This window comes from Heterodontus francisci, chromosome 23 (assembly GCF_036365525.1).
Source record: "Heterodontus francisci isolate sHetFra1 chromosome 23, sHetFra1.hap1, whole genome shotgun sequence".
In the NCBI taxonomy this organism is placed as follows: Eukaryota; Metazoa; Chordata; class Chondrichthyes; order Heterodontiformes; family Heterodontidae; genus Heterodontus; species Heterodontus francisci.
Window position 1 is genome coordinate 22943320 of NC_090393.1, and position 15677 is coordinate 22958996.

At 44.7% G+C, this 15677-nt stretch overlaps 1 protein-coding gene and 1 long non-coding RNA gene across 14 annotated transcripts in view; one reads left to right on the forward strand and one right to left on the reverse strand.

Moving 5' to 3' along the window:
* Nucleotides 1–15677, forward strand: part of LOC137382645 (protein-tyrosine sulfotransferase 2-like) — a 179746-nt gene that overhangs the window by 100964 nt on the left and 63105 nt on the right. For 6 of the 12 annotated variants that reach the window (XM_068054853.1, XM_068054857.1, XM_068054859.1 and 3 more), the window contains 2 exons: nt 4352–7316; nt 10322–10470. The exons of 1 other annotated variant lie outside the window; for it this stretch is intronic. The gene's annotated coding sequence lies outside the window, so the exon portion shown is untranslated. The remainder of the gene's footprint in view (nt 1–4351; nt 7317–10321; nt 10471–15677) is intronic. 5 more of the 12 variants (XM_068054861.1, XM_068054855.1, XM_068054852.1 and 2 more) reach the window with 1 other exon arrangement.
* LOC137382647 (uncharacterized) overlaps nt 1–15677 on the reverse strand; it is a 72809-nt gene that overhangs the window by 9402 nt on the left and 47730 nt on the right. For both annotated transcript variants that reach the window (XR_010977247.1, XR_010977248.1), the window contains exons 3-4: nt 9817–9873; nt 9043–9091 (exon numbers count right to left, since the gene is read on the reverse strand). This is a non-coding gene — a long non-coding RNA (uncharacterized lncRNA). The remainder of the gene's footprint in view (nt 1–9042; nt 9092–9816; nt 9874–15677) is intronic.

A 15677-nucleotide genomic window follows, 5' to 3' on the forward strand; every position in this document is an offset into this window, starting at 1 on the left:
GAAGTTGCTGTGGGAGTCCACAATGTTGACACTGGACCCCATGATGTCTCGTGGCATCAGGTCAAACACTGGCAAGGAACCTTCCTGCTGACTATCCCACCTACCACCCTCCCTCAGCTGATGAATCATTGTTCCTCCATGTTGAATACCACTTGGAAGAAGCACTGAGGGTAGCAAGGGTGGGAGACTTCAATGTGTATCACCAAGAGTGGCACTGTAGCACCACTGCTGTCTGAGTCCTGAAACAACAAAGTAAAAACCTATCTGAACTCATCCTCGCTAATCTATCTGTCATAGATGCATCTGTCCATAACAGTATTGGTAGGAGTTTACCATCGCACAGTCCTTGTGGAGACAAAGTCCTGTCTTCACACCAAGGCTACCTTCCATCGCGTTGTGTGGCACTGCCACCATGCTAAATGGGATAGATTCAGAACAGATCAGCAGTTCAAAACTGGGTATTTGAGGCATTGTGGGCCATCAGCAGTAGCAAAATTGTATTCAACCACAATCTGTAATCTCATGGCCCAGCATATCCCTTATTCTACCATTACCATCAAGCCATGGGACCAACCCTGGTTCAATGAGGAGTATAGGAGAGCATGCCAGGAGCAGCACCAGGCATATCTTAAAAATGAGGTGCCTACCTGGTGAAGCTACAACATGGGACTACATGCTTGCTAAACAGCAGAAGCAGCCTGCTTTGGACCAAGCTAAGCGATCCTGCAACCAACAGATCAGATCAAATCTCTGCAATACTGCCACATCCAGTTGTTAATGGTGGTGGACAAACAACTAACTGGAGAAGGAACCTTCAGAAACATTCCTATCCTCTATGATGGGGGAGCCCAGCATGTTAGTGCAAAAGACGAGGCTGATGCATTTGCTGAGTGGATGATCCATTTTAGCCTCCGCCTGAGATCCCCACCATCATCGATGCCAGTCTTCAGACAACTCTATTTACCCCACATGATGTAAAGAAACGGCTGAAGGCACTTGATACAGCAAAGATTATGGGCCTTAACAATATCTTGGCTGTAGAACTAAAGACTTGTGCTCCTGAACTAGCCGCACCCTTGGCCAAGCTATTCCAGTACAGCTACAATACTGGCATCTACCCAACGATATGGAAAATTATCCAGATATGTCCTGTCCACAAAAAGCAGGACAGGTACAAGTCGGCCAATTACCACGTCAGTCTACTCTCAATCATCAGCAAAGTGACGGAAGGTGTCGATGACAGTGCTATTGAGCACCACTTACTCAGCAATAACCTGCTCACCGATGCTCAGTTTGGGTTCCACCAGGGCCACTCCACTCCAGATCTCCTTCAAGCCTTGGTCCAAACATGGACAAAAGAGCTGAATTCCAGAGGTGATAGAGAGTGACTATTGACATCAAAGCAGCATTACACTGTGTGACATCAAGGAACCTTAGTAAAATTGAAGTCAATATGAAAACTCTCCACTGGTTAGAATCATACCTAGCACAAAGAGAGATGATTGTGGTTGTTGGAGGCCCATCATCTCAGTCCCTGGACATTATTGAAGGAGTTCCATAGGGCATTGTCCTAGGCCCAACATAAGGTTAGAAGTGGGGATGTTCGCTGATGATTTCAGAGTGTTCAGAACCATTCACAACTCCTCAGATACTGAAGCAGTCCATGTCCATATGCAGCAAGACCTGGACAATATGCAGTCTTGGCCTGATAAGCGGCAAGTGACATTCATGCCTTACAAGTGCTAGGCATAACCATTTCCAACAAGAAAGAATCTATCCATCTCCCCTTGCTATTCAATGGCATTACCATCACTAAATCCCCCAATAACACCACCCTGGGGGTTACAATTAACAGCTGGACCAACCATATAAATACTGTGGCTACAAGAGCAAGTCAGAGACTGGGAATTCTGTGATGAGTAATTCATCTCCTGTCACCGCAAAGCCTGTCCACCGTCACAAGGCACAAGTCAGAAATATGATGGAATAGTCTCCACTTGCCTGGATGAGTGCAAGTCCAGCAACACTCAAGAAGGTCGACGCCATCCAAGACAAAGCAGCCTGCTTGATTGGCACCCCCATCCAACACCTTAAACACTCATTTCTGCCACCACTAGTGGATAGTGGTAGCAGTGTGTACCATCTACAAGATGCACTGCAGCAACTTTCTAAGCTTCTTTGACAGCACCTTCCAAACCCACGACCTCTACCACCTAAAAAGAACAAGGCCAACAGATGCATGGGAACACCACCACCTGCAAGTCCCCCTCCAAGCCACTCACCAGCCTGACATGGAACTATATCACCGTTCCTTCGCTCTCACTGGGTCAAAATCCTGGACCTTCCTTCTTAACAACAGCAATGTGGGTGTACCTACACCAGATGGACTGCACCAGTTCAAGAAGGTGGCTCACCACCACCTGCTCAAGAGCAGTTAGGGATGGGCAATAAATGCTGGTCTTGCCAGTGATACTCCCATCCCAACGATGAATATCCTTATCACTACTATGCTCACTGGCACCATCCTACTACCTTCCTTCAGTTCCGCCTCATGGGTCTTGGCCTCAGTTGGCTAGTTTCAAAAAAAAAAAATTTGTAATCTTCCTGTCTTTTGGTTCAAATGTTTTCCTTTACTCCTTGCAAAGGTGAAACCCATGTCTAGAAGTCAGCTCCAGAACCAGTCAACATGTATTTACAGTGTTTAATTTATTCAGTTTTAGAACCATCCAGTGATTTACATTAGAGGATGAAAAGCAAATTTATTTAACAGTCTGGTCTTTTGTTTGGCGTAACCCAAGATTGGCTTCTGCAAGATGAGGAAGTGGTTTAGATTTAACAATTACACTAGTCAAACACTGATGTTTGTGAACTGAGGCATTAATATTGACTGTAAAATTACATTTGTAAAAGGGGAAGTATTAATTTTGCTGTGCATGGAGCACAAATGTATATTTTATATGTTTTGTAGTTTTGTTCCTTCTCCAATTTGATTTTCTGGACTGCAAAACACCTGTAATCAAGTCAGCCTAATCCCAGACCATAATCCATGCCACTGGGAGTGGTAAGAATAGAGCCTTGTGAGAGGTTTCTGTTCATTCCTCAATGAAACCGTGGCAATTCTGCCAAAGCGAAGATCAGTTTTGTGTTCCTCCATTACAGTGATGCAGCCTATTGCAGATTTATCATGTTCATAAATTCATAATCTGAATTATTTATAGTAAAACTTTACCTCTACCTACTTTAAAAACAATGTAATTCCTTTCCCTAAATTGCTCTTTGACATGATCCTGTATTCTGATAAATTCCAATTCTTAACATTGCAATTTTTCACCATTATAGAGTGATACTTCCTTCAGTTTTTGTTTGACTTGCTGCTAGATAGAGATGGGGGTGGGGAAAGCATCCAGATGGATAGCATCAGAATGCTTATTGAAGCCTTTGCAGTATCTGTATGTTTATGCAAGGCAGACAGCTGGATGATATATCTCGTAGACTTTTTAAACTGGGAATGCTGCCTGCTGTTGAGTTGCAAAACTGCAGGAAGAGGAAGAAATGTCATCATCTCCACGTTTAAAAAAAAAAGTTTATTGTTGTTTGTAGGACAAGATGGAGGGTTATTTTTGCAAATAATCTATTCAAGTAACTTGGGTTTTAAATGGAGTAGGTTTCTCATTATTAGACGAGGCAGTTGGAGAGGAATAGAGTGTTTTATCTTTTTAAAATTCCGTATATAACTAACGAGCTGTGTGTGCAACGAGTAATAATGAAAGTGAGACTTTAACCGTTAACTCTCTAAATGTTCTTTGTCTGAATATTGTTTGAGCTCCACAATATTTTTGATATTCGCAACAGTCATTTTAGTTTTAAAAAAAAAATCTGCAAGTCCATGAGTGCGTTCACGTGGAGAGTAGTCTTAGACCATACCCAGTAAAGACATGACATATATTCCTACTTTTAAGATATGAACTTGATTCAATGTGGACTCTTTGTCCACTTTTTAAAAAAAAAGTCAATTTCACTGTGCTCTAAACGATGGCCACTGAAGGTCAGATGACCTGGCCTGTATATTCAAACACTGCCTCACTGTCTCAAAAGAACAAAAGGATACATTCTAGACTAAGGTGTCAACTACACCCATCCTGAAACCAACAAGAGACATTCCTGAATTGAATGGTGATCTTCTGATACAAATAAGGTGTGAAGTAGCCACATCGTAACAGAATGATGCTCATCCAGACATCAATAGATAACCATGGATTCCACATCCTGGTCGATTGTGTGGTCACACCAGGGGAGAGGGCCATGTGTCAAATAACAGAAATGCTAACATGATGAATTTTGATCTCAAAAGGTAACCCTCTGGAGAGAGAGGGAGATTACAGCAACATCACAGAAGCCAGTCCAGCCAGGCGCTGTAGAAAGATCCAACCTAAACAAGAAGCAGCCCTGCTGCTAATTCTACACTTCAACTTCGTATAACAGAGAACTGAAAGTGACCACCACCTCCAGTCTGAAATCTTAACCACCAGAAAGCTACACCACCTCAACACGTTCAAGACTACAAACATCCAGGCCTGCACTTTTTAAAAGAGACTATCCTACTTAGAAGATTCAATGTATTGCGACTATAATACCATTTCATCTGTATGCTGCCCCTTGGCAACATCTTCTGAAGATATGTCCGCTTCTGCACATAGGCTGATTACACCCAGCTGTAACTTGCCACCACCTCTCTTGACTGCCTTCACTGCCTCGGTTTTCAGATATCTAGCCTTGGATGAGCTGAAATTTCCTCAAATTAAACAGTGTGAAAACCAAAGCTATTGGCTTTGCCCACCCCAACAACCACCACCACATTCCCTAACCACCAATTCCATGCTCCTACCTGGCCACCATCTCAAGTTTAACCAGACTTTGCAACCTCAACATCCTATTTGACCCTGAGCTGAGCTGAGCTTCCAACCCTATATCCTCTCCATCACCGAGACCACCGGCTTCCACTTCTGCCCATCCCTGTTCCTGCCTCAGCTCAGCTACTGAAACCCTCATTCATTCTTTTGTTACCTCCAAACTTGACTATTCCAAGCTCCCACCTTCCACTCTCAAACATGAGCTCATCCCCAACTCTACTGCCTGTATCCTAACTCGTACCAAGTCCTGTTCACCCTTCACTCCTGTCCTCACTGACCTGCATTTGCCCCAGATCACCAATGCCTTGATTTTTGAAATGATCATCCTATTGTTCAAATTTCTCTCTATTGTTCACCCCTCCCTATTCCTGTAACCTCCTATAACTCTCTTGAGAACTCTGTTCTTCCAACTCTGGTTTCTTGTGCCTCTTCCACTTCCTTTGCCCCACCATTGGAGGCCATGTCTTTAGCCATTTAGACCAGAGGCGCTGGAATCCCTTCCCTGAACCCCTCTTGCTCTCCATATCTCTCTACTCCTTCAACATGTAAACATACCTCATTGAACTAGCTTTTAGCTACCCTTGCTAATAACTCCTCCTTGTCTCAGTGTCAATTTTTGTCTGATTGTGAAAAGCCTTAGAACATTTTACTATATTAAAAGGCACTATATAAATGACAGTTGTTGGTTCTTTGAGATTCCACATAGGCATCATATAACTGCCTTTCTCTGACCTCTTTGCCACTCTGTCTCCTACTATGTTTTGTGTATATATGTATCATTGACTGAAAAATCCACTGCACCATAAACTTTGCAACAGTTCCATTGCATTGCTTCCTCTGACCAGCTTTGACGGCCATGATCCCACACAAGACTCACTGTTGGAAAGTGCTTTTTGTGCTGCTGAAGACAGTCCACTCAGTTAACATTTTTTCTGTTTCCTACCTGGTATCAACTCCCTAAACAAAGAACTTTTATAACCTTTGACTGTGAGCAGTGTCATGCGGAATGTACCAGTTTTGATTAAATCTGTAGTTTTATTGCTGTATTGCAAACTGCAGTAAGATTTAAAAATTAGTTAATTGTTTGAGTAAATTAAGATGCACTTTTGACCTAGGTGAACACCGTGAACAGGATAACTGAGAGAACTTGCACCTCTAAAGCAATACATGCACACATTTTCATTTTGTTATAGTTTGATTCTGAAAAGCTCCTTGTGTGCTATTTTTTTAACATGATTTAAGATGCTTTGATGAGAACAGGGTTACTTGAAGGCACCTCGATTAGTCTAAAGTTTGGTAAATAGATTTCTGGTTTTCATTTGACGTGGAACTATATTTAAAGGCTACTTAGAGTTATAGAATTATACAGCACAGAAACAGGCCCTTCAGCCCATCGTGTCTGTGCCGGCCATCAAGCACCTAACTATTCTAATCCCATTTTCCAGCACTTGGCCCGTAGCCTTATATGCTATGGCTTTTCAAGTGCTCATCTAAATACTTCTTAAATGTTGTGAGGGTTCCTGCCTCTACCATCCCTTCAGGCAATGTGTTCCAGATTCCAGCCACCCTCTGGGTGAAATTTTTTTTTCCTCAAATCCCCTCTAAACCTCCTGCCCCTTACCTTAAATCTATGCCCCCTGGTTATTGACCCCTCCACTAAGGGAACAAGTTTCTTCCTATCTAACCTATCAATGTCACTCATAATTTTGTATACCTCAATCATGTCCCCCCTCAGCCTTTTCTGCTCTAAGGAAAACAACCCTAGCCTTTTCAGTCTCTCTTCATAGCTGAAATGCTCCAGTCTGGGCAACATCCTGGTAAATCTTTTCTGCACCCTCTCCAGTGCAGTCACATCCTTCCCTAGTGTGGTGCCCAGAACTGTACACAATACTTAGTTATTGCAAATTTGAAGTAACATTCCATTTGTGACTCCACGCATCTCATTTATGTTGCATCAGATAACATAAAGAGCTCAGTACACCATTGTGCTCCATTTGACAAAACAATTTTTTATAGCAGCAAAATAACTTGCAAGATCTATAATATGAACTTCAGAGAAAATAGTAACATTGGAATTGGTAGATGAAAAAAGACAAGATCCATCTAGTTCAGCTTCTCACATCCCAGTAGTCACATGATATAATGATAATAGAGTTGTTAACTAATTATGGCAATCAATCCCTGTCAAGTAGTCTACAACAAGTCTAGACATGAGGCAAAGAAACCCCTAGTGTTGGAAAGCTTTGGGAATTGGGTTGAAAGTCACCTGTTCCTCCCAAGCATGCTACATTCTGGAATACCAAGAAGAGTATACAAAAGCAAAATATTGCAGATGCTGGAAATCTGCAACAGAAAATGCTGGAAACACTCAGCAGGTCAGCGAGAAAAACCGAGATGATGTTTCAGGTCTGTGACCTTTCATCAGAACTTTTAAAAGTTAGAAATGTAATGGATTTTGAGCAATAGAAGGGACAGGAGAATAACAAATATAATAGATAGATAGTGGTGTACTTTTGTAAGAGAATAGGTTTATTGATAATATTTGTGCTGATGGTGGCTATCAGTGCTGATGCCACTGCAGTTTGTGGTTGTCATTAGATTAGAGATACAGCACTGAAACAGGCCCTTCGGCCCACCGAGTCTGTGCCGAACATCAACCACCCATTTTTTATACTAATCCTACACTAATCCCATATTCCCAACAAACATCCCCACCTGTCCCTATATTTCCCTACCACCTACCTCTATATTTCCCTACCACCTACCTATACTAGTGACAATTTATAATGGCCAATTTACCTATCAACCTGCAAGTCTTTTGGCTTGTGGGAGGAAACCGGAGCACCCGGAGAAAACCCACGCAGACACAGGGAGAACTTGCAAACTCCACACAGGCAGTACCCGGAATCGAACCCGGGTCCCTGGAGCTGTGAGGCTGCGGTGCTAACCACTGCGCCACTGTGCCGCCCTAGTATGATATTTACAGTAAAGGTTTATTTATTGTGAATAAAACAATTGGTTATTGGGAAATTCCAAGGGCTGAATTTTCCCGGCCTATCGGAGACAGGCTGGGAGGTGGAAGGGTTGGCAGTATGCTGGGGGGGGGGGAGCGTCGGGAGGGGAGCCTGATGTCTTCCCGCCACCATGGCACATTGCCAGAGGCAGGTATCTTGGAAGCACAGCCACCCACCAGGTGGCCAATTGAGTACTTGTGGCCAGTTAAGGGCTACTTCCAACCCCTGTGGGAAGAGCACAATTTAAACCCTGGTAGCCTCGCAGCTGGTTCCATGGTTGGCCCTCCTTGATGGGCGCTCCATGGCCCACGGAGGGGCCCCCCAAGCAGCTCTCACTGTCAGACCCAGTGGCAGGACTTCACCGTCACCCAAAAAATAGAGCCCCATGGCTTTTAACCTACTATTTTACAGTAACTGATTTGGGGGCTGTATGTTTGTTTTTTTTCATTTGTTCATGGGATGTGGGCGTTGCTGGTTAGGACAGCATTTATTGCCCATCCCTAATTGCCCTTGAGAGGTGGTGGTGAGCCGCTGCCTTGAACCGCTGCAGTCCATGTGGGGTAGGTACGCCCACAGTGCTGTTAGGAAAGGAGTTCAAATAGGGTGTTAAAATATTTCTTCCTATCTCTCTTAAAGACACTAATTCATGATGGGATACAATTCCACAGGCACCAGCAAATTCTTTCTTTGCTTATAAGCTGAAATAGTGAGTGTTGCTTATGGGAAAACATGGCAGGCAGCTCAATACTTGTTACATTCCAGAAAGCCTGCTGTGGAAGGATGATGCTTGAGCCTATCTTTACTCAGTTTCACTTTTATGGAACAGAGTAAAAGGATTACAAACATGTAGCTCCTCACTCAAAAGCCTTCATCAGTCTCAGTAAGTGTCTCCTTATGAGTGCTGATAAGTCCATATAAGACCCTAATTAACACTCTCCACCTGCAAATAATTAAACAATTGATACAAAATTAACAATACTGTCCACATTTGGATCGTCTTGTGTCCAGCAGGAATCATTAGATAACCATGAAGAATGGATATCCAAGCCTGAGGACACTTAGACCGATTACAGTGCTGCTTCCACGACTGTACCTGAAATTAGCTGATCAGCACGAACCTGGAATTGTCCTCCTGCTCTGTCACGCTCAGTACTACATCAAATGGTACTAGAACACAATGGGAGATGTGCAGAAATAAATCTGACTTCTGATATGTAATAAATGAAACAACAACCTGTCCCCGATTTTAGCACTGCCTGCCCAGTGAAAATTGGATGTGCAAGTTGCTAAAATGGCATTTGGAGGGGCAGGGCAGTTGGTGTTTGCATCATGTTTCATCCTCCAGTGATTTTAACTCCTGGGTTTTGGGAAGCGTGGAAGCCATCCATCACAGGCAGACGGAGCCCTCATGAATATTGAAATGTCAGGGAGAAATTATATAATCTGGACCTCAATGTAATTTTAACACTGAAATTGTGGATCTCACACAGACTTGTAGCCAGAGAAAGCTAGCAGCAAGAAGCTTCGGGCTAGCAGAGGCCTAGGTAAGTGAGGCCTGGAAGTTAAAATAGTCTGGGCCAAATTCCAAGAGTTTGTGGGGGTTTCTTTCCTGCCCTTAACCCTGAACACAGCCAGTGTTAAAATTGTGACTCTTGTTCCATTTGATGATCACGTTTCTTTTTTGATTAGTTGCACCTGGAACAGTTGCAGCAGAATTTAACTAATTGGCTAGTTGAAAAAACAATCGCATTTTCTGAATCCGTCTTAAAAACAATAGCTAGTCAACTTCTCTCTCTTTCCAGAATTCTGATGGAGAAACCATGAAATAAGAACAGATACTACATGTAATCACTATCATTGCCTTGCTATAATTCATAGTGCAGCATGGTTACCTGAACAAGTAAATAAACTTGGGAGATGCTGGAAATGCACAGCAGTTTCGTCAGCATCTAAAAAGAGAAAAGACATGTTAATATTTTGTTTGACTTGTTTCAACGAACTTAAGACTTTTATCATTTTCAGCCAGTGAGCACTGAAATAGGCTATTTTTTTAATCTTGAGGGAATTGATATGCTTTTGATTCACTTGTTTAAAAACAACTGTTCTCACCACAAGATGGGTGAGTACGAGTGAAATATACTGGTAATTTTCAACATCTCATTGCATAGTTAGGATGGCTGGTGGGTGATACTGTGATAGAAATTTTACATTCGCAACAAGTATAACTTCCACTAGCTATGCCCAATTTAGGGGGGCAAAAAACAACCAATTTATTTATTCCAGGTTTGGAAATATTTAAATAAATTTAGGGAATAAATTGCCTTTATTGTTCAAACGTTTACATCAGAGGTTAGTACTAGATTTACCTATTTTTTGCGCTTTGTTTTTCCTCTCCAGGTCTTTGTGTCTCATGCATTTAAATGGAGAAGAAGACACTTAAAAAGTCAAAATGATGATTTTACAACACAGAATAATATGGTGTCAATGCTGCATCTATAAGGGATGACAAAGGTGTTAAATGCAACATTTTTTAGCAACTGCACCAGGTAAAGATTCATATTTTAACTCTTCCTTGTAGAGAAGAAAAAAATGATTGGACATTATAACAAGTATATATTAAATATATGGAAGTGACTTCCAATTTCACAGCTAGAAATGTGTGTGTCAGTTAGTTTGGTTTTGAATGTAACTTGGAATTTAAATGGTTGGTGGATGTTGTACTTAAATTCAGCCTGAAATATATGTTCTTGGAAAATATTTGAGGTCAGCTACAATCCATCAGAGAAGATATAGCGGGCTGAATGTTGAGCTCCTGATGTCTGGCTTTTTAGCCAGTGGTTGGGGGGGTGGGTGGGGGGGGGGCGGTGGGGAGAGGCCAGATGATTGCACCAACAGTGGCCTGCCACGGAGCCTGACACCGCCATTGCTAGGCCCGATCTTCCCAGTGGTGTCAAGGCTCCGTGGCGCACCCCCGCTACCGCTCGGCGATGGGACCCAGCTTTAAATATTTAAATAAAGGATAGGCATGCATTTGCATATCTTTCACCACGATCATCCATGCGACAGGCAGCGCTCATGTGCCTTCACTTTCCCATCCAGGGAAAGCTGGCGCCACCAAGGTGGGGAAGGGGGCAACTTGGGATTTTTAGTGAAGTGGGGGTGGGGGTTAACTCTGCATTTCTAGGGCTGGATTGGGCGGCAGGCTTAAAAAATGGCAGCCCACAATCCGCCATGCCACTGCGATCTTCCTTGCAGCAGCCCACGATAATATGACAGTCGGGCCGTACCCCCTCCCCCCCCCCCCCCCCCCCCCCCCCACCCCCAGTCATGTGGAGGGGACAGGCTCTCCGATGCCAGCAGTGGTGTCAGCTGCCTGTGTGCAGGCGCTGATGCCATTTTTAAAGCCCTGCTGGCTAATTTAAATTTTTCAAGTTATATCCCCCCCCCCCCACTCCCCAACCACACTAAAATTCTTAAGGTCCCCCCTTCCACACCACTGAGGCGCCTGCTTTCCCCAGACAGGAAAGTGAAGGTGCGTGAGTGCTTGCCGCCGTTCAGAAGATCATGCCCCGATAGTAAGATTGGAGTTAATTTTATTGAAATATATCTTTAGAGATACAGCACTGAAACAGGCCCTTCGGCCCACCAAGTCTGTGCTGACCATCAACCACCCATTTATACTAATCCTACACTAATTCCATATTCCTACCACATCCCCACCTGTCCCTATATTTCCCTACCACCTACCTATACTAGGGGCAATTGCTAATGGCCAATTTACCTATCAACCTGCAAGTCTTTGGCATGTGGGAGGAAACCGGAGCACCCGGAGGAAACCCACGCAGACACACGAAGAACTTGCAAACTCCACACATGCAGTACCCGGAATTGAACCCGGGTCGCTGGAGCTGTGAGGCTGCGGTGCTAACCACTGCGCCACTGTGCCGCCCTGCTAATTAGCATTCTGCTAATTTGAATTCTTTTAATCCGGATCCCCTTGCCCAGCCACGGAGCCTCGCCGCTACCAGGAAGATTGGGCCTGGCCCTCCCTGCTCCATGGCAGGCCGCTGCCGGAATGATTTTCCGTGCCCCCGGTGGCCTGCCAAAAAGCCAGACGTCGGAAGATTTGTAAAAACCTGGCCCGGGGGTGGGGTGGGGAGAAAGAGATAATCTCTGCATTTTGTATAGTTGGGGGGCTGGGGGAAAGAGGTCAAATCAACAATGTAAGTGTTTTGGGGGAGGGGGAAAACAGGGTGTCCATTTATTTTCATTGTATTGGGGGGTCAGAAATTAATATTCAGTGGATTGGGGGTGGGTGCGGGTACGGGATTCAACTGTGCCGGTCTGGCAACCCTTTAAAAATGGCGCCAGTGCCTGCGCAGAGGCAGCTGGCACCATTGCTGGCGTCACAGAGCCCCGCCCCCACCCTGCCACCCACTTGATTGGAGGGGGTGGACTGCCCTGCATATGTATATGCCGCAGCACACTAGATCATGGCAGCATGCCATCCTTGCATGCAGGCCGCCATTTTTTCACCCGTCTCCATTCCCAGCAGCAGGAGAATAAAATTCAACTTAATATGTTCTGCTCTTAGGTTCACTTCCACTTCTGATAACGGTATAATCAGCTGTTTCATTTTTAGCTATGTATATATAAGGTATTTTCAGAATGTCCAGAGGATTCTGATGACTAAGTATGAGGATTAACTTCAAGTAGTGAATACAGTCATTTGAACCCTAACATTTTATGACCCTCTTTTGTTCTCTCCTCGATATTCCTTTTATATAACAGATATACTCTGTCTTTCATCTGCCTGAAAAGGTAATTTGTGTTAAATATTTAGAAAAATAAAAGCTGTGCTGAAAAATTTGTAACTGATGTTTCTGACAAACACACTGCACCTCCTAGTAGAAATGCTTTCCAAGAATTAGCAAGAACAATAAAGTTGGCTATTTTGTTGCCAGTATTGGAAAGACTAATATAGGTGAAAGAGTTCGGGGGATGTGGGCGTCGCTGGCAAAGCCAGCATCCCTAATTGACCTTGAGAAGATGGTGGTGAGCTGCCTTCTTGAACCGCTGCAGTCCTTAGGGTGTAGGTACACCAACAGTGCTGTTAGGAAGGAAGTTCCAGGATTTTCACCCAGTGACAGTGAAGGAACGGCGATATATTCCAAGTCAAGATGGTTTGTGGCTTGGAAGGGATCTTGCTGATCTCATATGTCTGTTGCCCTTGTCCTCCTAGGTGGTAGAAGTCGTGGGTTTGGAAGGTGCTGTCGAAGGAGCCTTGGTGAGTTGCTGCAGTGCATCTTGTAGGATGGTGCACACTGCTGCTACTGTGCATCGGTGGTGAAGGGAGGGAACGTTGAAGGTGGTGGATGGGGTGCCAATCAACTGGGCTGCCTTGTCCTGGATGGTGTCCAGCTTATTGAGTGTTGTTAGAGCTGCACCTATTCAGGCAAGTGGAGAGTATTCCATCACACTCCTGACTTGAGCCTTGTAGATGGTGGATATGCATTGGGGAGACAGAAGGTGAGTTACTCACTGCAAAATCCCTAGCTTCTGACCTGCTCTTGTAGCCACAGCATTTATGTGGCTGGTCCAGTTCAGTTTCTGGTCAATGTTGAACCCCAGGATGTTGATAGTGGGGGATTTAGCAGTGCCATTGAAAGTCAAGGGAGATGGTTAGATTCTCTCTTGTTGGAGATGGTCATTGTCTGATACTTGTGTGGCGCGAATGTTACTTGCACTTATCAGCCCATGCCTGGATGTTGTTCAGGTCTTGCTGCATTTCTACACGGATTGCTTCAGTATCTGAGGAGTCGCGAATAGTGCTGAACATTGTGCAATCATCAGTGAGCATCACCATTCTGACCTTATGATGGAGAGATGGTCATTGATGAAGCAGCTGAACCTAGGTTAGGCCTAGAACACTACCCTGAAGAACTCCTGCAGTAATGTCCTGGGATTGAGATGATTGACCTCCACCAACCACGGCCATCTTCCTTTGTGCTAGGTATGACTCCAACTAACAGTTTTGCTAGGACTCCTTGATGCCATACTCGGTCAAATGCTGCCTTGATGTCAAGGGCAGTCACTCTCACCTCACCATGGAGTTCAGCTCTTTTGTCCATGTTTGAACCAAGGCTGTAATGAGATCAGGAGTTGAGTGGCCCTGGCAGAACCCAAACTGAGTGTCACTGAGCAGGTTATTGCTGAGCAAGTGCCGCTTGATAGCCCTGTCGACGACACCTTCCATCACTTTGCTGACTTTCAAGAGTAGACTGATGGGGCAGTAATTGGTCGAGTCGGATTTGTCCTGCCTTTTGTGCACAGGACATACCTGGGCAATTTTCCACATTGCTGGGTAGATGCCAGTGTTGTAGCTGTACTGGAACAGCTTGGCTAGGGGAGCGACTACTTCTGGAGCACCAGTTTTCAGTACTGTTGCCGGAATGTTGTCAGGGCCCATAGTCTTTGCAATATCCAGTTTCTTGATATCACGTGGAGTGAATCGAATTGGCTGAAGACTGGCTTCTGTGATTCTGGGGACCTCAGGAGGAGGCTGAGATGGATCATCCACTCGACACAACTGGCTGAAGATGGATGCAGATGCTTCAGCCTTGTCTTTTGCACTGATGTGCTGGGCTCCCCCATCGTTGAGGATGGGGATGTTTGTAGAGCCTCCTCCTCCCGTCAGTTGTTTAATTGTCCACCACCGTTCATGACTGGATGTGGCAGGAGTGTAGAGCTTTGATCTGATCCGTTGGTTGTGGGATCGCGTAGCTCTATTGCATGCTGCTTCCACTGTTGGCATGCAAGTGGTCCTATGTTGTAGCTTCACCAGGCTGACACCTGATTTTTAGGTATGCCTGGTGCTGCTTCTGGCATGCCCTCCTGCACTCTTCATTGAACCACGGTTTGTCTTCCAGCTTGATGGTAACGGTACAGTGGGAAATATGCCAGGCCAAGAGGCTATAGATTGTGGTTGAGTACAATTCTGCTGCTGCTGATGGCCCACAGTGCCTCACGGATGCTCAGTTTTGCATTGCTAGATCTGTTCAAAATCTATCCCATTTAGCACAGTGGTAGTGCCACACAACACGATGGAGGGTATCCTCAATGTGAAGGTGGGACTTAGTCTCCACGAGGACTGTGCGGTCCTACCAATACTGTCATGGACAGATGCATCTGTGGTAAGCAGATTGGTGAGGACGAAGTCAAGTATGTTTTTCCGTCTTGTTGGTTTCCTCACCACCTGCCGCTGATCCTGTCTAACAGCTATGCTCTTTAGGACTTGGTTAGCTTGGTCAGTAGAGGTGCTACTGAGCTACTCTTGGTGATAGATGTTGAAGTCCCCCATCCAGAGTACATTTTGTGCCCTTACTACTCACAATACTTCTTCCAATTGGTGTTCAACATGGAAAAGCACTGATTCATCAGTGGAGGGCGTGGGGTGGGGGGCAGTAGGTGATAATCAGTAGGAGGTTTCCTTACCCATGTTTGACCTAATGCCATGAGACTTCGTGGGGTCTGGAGTCAATGTTGAGGACTCCCAGGGCAACTCCCTTCCAACTGTATACCACTATGTAGCTATCTCTGGTGGGTCTGTCCTGCTGGTGGGACAGTGCATACCCAGGCACGGTGACGGCAGTGTCTGGGACATTGTCTGCAAGGTATGATTCCATGAGTATGACTGTGACAGGCTGTTGCTTGACTAGTCTGTGGGACAACTCTCTGAATTTTGGCACAAGAT